The sequence below is a fragment of the Nicotiana attenuata genome, unplaced genomic scaffold (assembly GCF_001879085.1).
Source record: "Nicotiana attenuata strain UT unplaced genomic scaffold, NIATTr2, whole genome shotgun sequence".
In the NCBI taxonomy this organism is placed as follows: Eukaryota; Viridiplantae; Streptophyta; class Magnoliopsida; order Solanales; family Solanaceae; genus Nicotiana; species Nicotiana attenuata.
Window position 1 is genome coordinate 4,257 of NW_017675947.1, and position 5,920 is coordinate 10,176.

The window sequence follows — 5,920 nt, forward strand, 5'->3', positions numbered from 1 at the left end:
TTTCCGACCAATCTTTTTCCGACTACTCTAAATCAGTCGGAATGTAGTCAGAATAGGTACTTTTTCGACTACTTTCCGACTATTTTGGTAGCCGGAAAATAGCGAATTTCTTGTAGTGCAATTTGAATCTGGAAAGGAAAAAAAATATATTCAACACCATGAAGAAAACTAAAAACCTGTTTATACTTTAGTTGTGCTCTTTGAACAGTACTAAAATAGTACCTTGAGACAATTGCGTCTTCTCTGAAGGTCCCCACGAGTTCTAAAATACACATGCAAAAGGAAATATTTCAAGTAAGACCCAAATCACATAAATTAACCTACAAAATACACAAAAATCCAAATTTTAGAACCTATAATACCTAATGCCAAAGGAGAAAGAGGACTTACATCTCAATTTCAACAAAGAGTGTTATATCCTTCTTCAAAATACACCGATTCTACCAAATTTCTGCTCCTTTCTGTTGAGAATCGAAAAACATCAATGCTACATGCATTAACAGAGAAAATACAGAGAAAGGAAGACACAAATTTTTTCGAGCCTTAACAGAGAAAATTAGTAAAGGGAAAACACAAATTAATAGAGAAAATAAACTTAAAACCCACATACATAAAGAAAGAAAGACAAAAAAGCAAAATCAAAGGACTGATATAGATGATTTTGCTCTAATCACAATATTAATGCTACACGATTGAGAGCTTCAGATCTTTTCGTGGAATCACAATATGAACTTACATCCATTTTCTGGGTTGATCGCTTTCTAGGTTGATTTTACAAAAAAGCAAAATAAAAAGAGGAATTTGGAATTTTGCAAGTTATGGCAGAGAAACTACACGGGCTTGAGCAGAGAAGCTATGGCAGACACAGATAATGTAACGACCCGACCGGTCGTTTTGAGCTCTAGCGCGCTGTTCAGCAGTTTGAGGCCATGAGCAGCTTCATTTCAGGTATTATGACTTGCACGCGTGGTCGGAATTAAATTTTGGGATGTTCGGAGTTGATTCGGAAAGAGAATTTTCATTTCGGAAGCTTTAAGTTGAAAGAATTAACTAGGATTGGATTTTTGAGTAAACGACCTCGGAATTGGGATTCGAAGGCTCCAGCAGGTTTGTATGATGATTTCAGACTTGGGCGTATGCCCGGATAGGGTTTTGGATGACCTGGGAGCGTTTTGGCGCCTATTGTGGAAGTTAGCATTTTGGAAGGAATTTCATAAGTTTGGGTTGAAGTGCATTTCAGTGTTATCGATGTCCGTTTGGGATTCTGAGTCTGGGAGTAGCTCCGTATGGTGATTCTGGTATTAGAAGCGCGATCGGAAGTGAATTCGGAGGTCCGTGGGTCATTTTAGAGTTATTTGGCTAAAGATAGAAATTTGAAGGTTTTGAGAAGTTTGATCGGAAGTGAAATTTTTAATATTAGGGTCCAAATCCGATTCCGAAAGTTGGAGTAGGTGTGTAATGTCAAATATGACTTGTGTGCAAAATTTGAGGTCAATCGGACGTGATTTGACGGGTTTCGACATCTGTAGAAGTTTAAGATTCTAAAGTTCATTAACCTTGGATTGGAGGTCGATTCATGGTTTTAGCGTTGTTTGATATGATTTGAGACCTTGAGCAAGTCCGTAATGTGTTTTGGGACTGGTTGGCATGATTGGTTGGGGTCCCGAGGGCCTCGGGTGGATTTCGGGTGGCTATCAGATCGAAATGGAATCTTTGGGAAGGCTGAAGCTGCTGGTTGTTGTCATAACTACACCTGCGATTGCTAAACCGCAGGTGCGAGACCGCAGAAGCAGTCCATCTATCGCAGAAGCAGCCCAAGGCCAGGCAGCCCAAGACCGCAGATGCGGCCCTAAATCCGCAGAAGCGGAACCGCAGAAGCGGTGGGCCTGTCCGCAGAAGCGGCCCAGACCGCAGAAGCGGTCTTCTTTCCGCAGAAGCGGTGGTCGCAGGTGCTGCCCAGGACCGCACATGCGGAAATCGCAGAAGGTAGTGGCCTTCATTTATTCAGGCTCTAGGCCTTTTTTGTTCATTTTCACTCATTTCTTGGGCGATTTTGGAGCTCTTGGAGGGGTGATTCCGCCTAGCATTGTGAGGTAAGTTATTTCTAATTAATGTGAGTTTAATACTTGAGTTTTTGGTAGATAAACACATAAAAATTAGTGAAAATCGTGGGAATAGAGTAAAACCTAGGGTTTTGCTAAAAACAAGATTCAACCACGAAATTTGTTATGGAATGAAGTAGAAATCACGTATTCTTGATTCTTAGGTTATAAAGAAGAACTTTCTTCGAAAAGATTTCGGAATCCAGGCACGTGGGCCTGGGGCCGGATTCCAGGAAACTTGTGTTTACGGTTGGGAAGTTGCTTAAATAGTTAGAATGCGATCTTTTGAGCTTGTATTAACTAGTTCTTACCTCGTTTATCTAGTTTTGGATCGTTTGGCTCCAAATTGAGAGTTTGAGCTCGTTTTTGGTATTGGAAGTACGCTTTGGAGCGAGGTGAGTCTCCTTTCTAACCTTGTAAGAGGGAACTGTCCCCACAGGTAAAATAATTGATTATGTGCTCCTATTTGTGGGGGCTACGTACGTACGAGGTGACGAGAGTCCGTGCGTAGCTACTAATATGTGTAAGTCCGGGTAGTCTAGGACCCAGAAGCATGCTATACTTGTAATATCTGTAATCTTATAGATAGTTAAATTTCTTAAATTCTATCGAATTGGTAAATGAATTTCTAGGAGAATTAAACTTCTTTTTTCTTAAATCGTTGAAAGAGAATTGGCTTTTATTTGGGTAAATATTCCCCGATAAATTTTAAATTTGCTGTTTGAGCATGTATTTCTATGTGTACTTGCGTCGCATGTGTGATTTGCGAGCAGGGCGCTTCTTTACATAAATTTGACAGCGTCGCATGTATGATTCGCGAGCGGGGTAATAGATGCATCTATGGTTCACGTCGTTCGACCCTCGGCAGTGCACATTTTACATTAATGTTGGATCCGGCCGTATGATCTCGGCATGAGTTGTGCAAGTTTGTATTGCTTGCATTGAGATTTATTGATATTGATATCTGCTCTCCCCGACTTGAGATAATTGTTAATCAATGAATTATGAATCCAGAGGCTTTTAATAAAAAGGAACTTTTACCTATTTCGTGACTCATTTGAATCTATTGTTGTTCTTAATAAATCCGTAATTCATCGCATTAATAATGTTATTACTGGACCTTTAGTAAGTGTCGAAGTTTCCATCTCGTCTCTACTTCTTCGAGATTACGCGGGATACTTACTGAGTACACGTTGTTTTCGTAATCATGCTACACTTTCTATGCATTTTGTTGCACAGGTACAGGTATTACTAGTGGCCTACTGGGCGTAGCAGCATGGATGATACGGAGACTAGGTGAGCTGTATTTCTCGAGGCAACCCGCAGCTAGTATAGTCTCTCTCTCTCAGCATTGTATTTACTTTCTGTCCAATTTATGTTCCGGACGGTTACTGTACTTTATTCGATTTCTTAGAAATTGCTCATGCACTTGTGACACCGGGTTCTGGGATGATTATGAAGTATTTTGTATTAACTGCTTAGCATTCAATTGATTTGAAACGATTATCTTTTACTGGTAAATTTGAAGGAAAGTCATAGTTTTCAAGAGTATTAAAATGAGAATTTAATTAAGTATTTTGGTTGGCTTGCCTGATAGTGGTGTCCGGCGCCATCACGACCTTTTGCGGGATTTGGGTCGTGACAACATGGTATCAGAGCACTAGGTTCCCTTAGGTCTCACGAGTCATGAGCAAGTCTAGTAGAGTCTCGCGGATCGGTATGGAGACGTCTGTACTTATCTTCGGGAGGCTACAGGGCTGTTAGGAGCACTTCCCTTCTTGATTTCCTCATCGTGCGACTTGATTCCTTGAGGCTTATGCCCTTGTTTCCTTCTTACTCGTTCTTACGCGACACGAACCGCTTGTTATAAATCGAGAATTGAAGAATTATAATGGTACTATAGATGTGGTGCGGGATGTTTCTCCCGGTATAGTTGGGTGAGCTATTATCGTCGCCTTGCTGAAGGATTTTTCTATCGTTTCGGCTCGATAGTTGTGCTTCTAAGAGCTTAGAGGCTATGCACAGGTTGCTATGCTGCTCGAGATTGGTTATCGCACAATATTAACTTGATGGTGGGAGACTTGCCTGTGTGTTGGGGCGGTGAATGAGTTGAAAGGAAATCTACTCAGTGCACGATTCAGAGATATGATATTTCACTTCCGGCGAAGGAAAAACAATTGGCCTATGAATGTCCATATTTGGGGTGATGGAGTAACGAGACTTGGTAATTTCGAGCGTGGTGGAATTCTTATCTATGATGTAGGGTCGTCGTCCTCGATTGTATGTTTTAAGTTCGCTGGTGTTATGGTCTTCTGCAATTCTCCCTTGGGGTAGGATATTGTGAAATAATATTGGAGAAACGACTGTTGGATATCGCGGGGTGCAGTGGTTCAGGATTGAATCGGTGTTTCTAATGTCGACGGCTCGAGAAAGATTATCTCCGGAAGGGTTTAAAGTTAGTAGCGATTTGTGGGTTCAAGTGCTACGAAGATAGATTTTATTAAGGCGACAACTGAGCAGCAAAGGATGAGGAAGGACATGTGGAGAGTGTCAGCCGGTGGTTAAAATTTCTAGAAGGCCAGGTATAAGAAACAAAGGTCGAGTGCTCGATTAGAGGGGTGAGTTCCACCAAAGTGGGAGAGTGGCGGAGTTGCATATGGGCTTTGTGTTAGAATGACTACGCACCTTAAGGAGAGTTTGGAACGACTTGGGAATTTTAGTGATTGATGATTGGGGTCTACGGATCTAATTTGAAGTATGGGCTATTATGCGGCAGGAGATTTGATATAACGGAAAGGAGCTACTTGAAATGAAGAAGGATACAACGTAACTTTGAATTGGAAGGGTGTTGCCGCACATTTAATTGATGTCCAAGAGGGGTGAATGGACTTGTGCAGCTAGAGAGTGAGCTCGGACTCAGGATGGGTTATTGATGTCGTAGTGATTGTACATCGTGCAGCAGCGTTGGAAGATGTCGGCACGTAAATCCTACAGGCGGGTTATCTCCAGTGAGCAGATCGGTGGTCGCATGGTTGGCAAAGCTTCTGCGAAGAATTCTATTGGTTATACAGCAAAGAGACCGATCGTGCGAATGTAGTTGATGATTCAGAGTATAAAAAGGGGTTTTATATAAATACTTCGAGAATTATGGCGATTGATTGCGCAAGGTTATGTCAATAAGAGATAAAGAATCCTGATGAATTTCAGATTTGTGTAATAGTGGCTTCAAGCTAAGTGGTAATTTGAGCAAAGGAATTGTTAAAGGTATGCTATGGTTGGCTTTATCGGCTCATGTTCAGACTTGGGGAAGGATTCAGGATTTATGCCTTGTATAGATGCGGGTTTCAAGGGAAGTGATTCTGCCGGGTGCTTCGTCAAGAGGGTATTCATGTGCTAGAAGATTCATGGAGTTGATTATATTCGGGGCCAAGTCAGAACGGGTGGCTCTCAACAACGGTCCTAGTGGATCCAAAGGGGCAAAGCATGGTGCCTAATGATTGCGAGCCTATAGGTACAGTTAAGAATCAAGCTTTGTAGCAGCTTATGAGAAGAGGCACAGAATGTTCTATGATATTTTGACTTGCAGTGTAGCATTTGGGAGGTATGAAATGGTTCGTAGGATTTGAGACAGCATGATCTCGTGATTCAAGTTCACTCGGGATAAGTGTGGAGGGAGTGTGTTATGTGTTGAATGGAGTTATTATATTTCTAAGGCAATCAAGATTAATTTGGAAGAAGATAGATTGGTTAGCCATAGTTGAATTGGCATATTATAGCGATCACTGTTGTACCCAAAACAGCCTCTCTGAATCTCACTT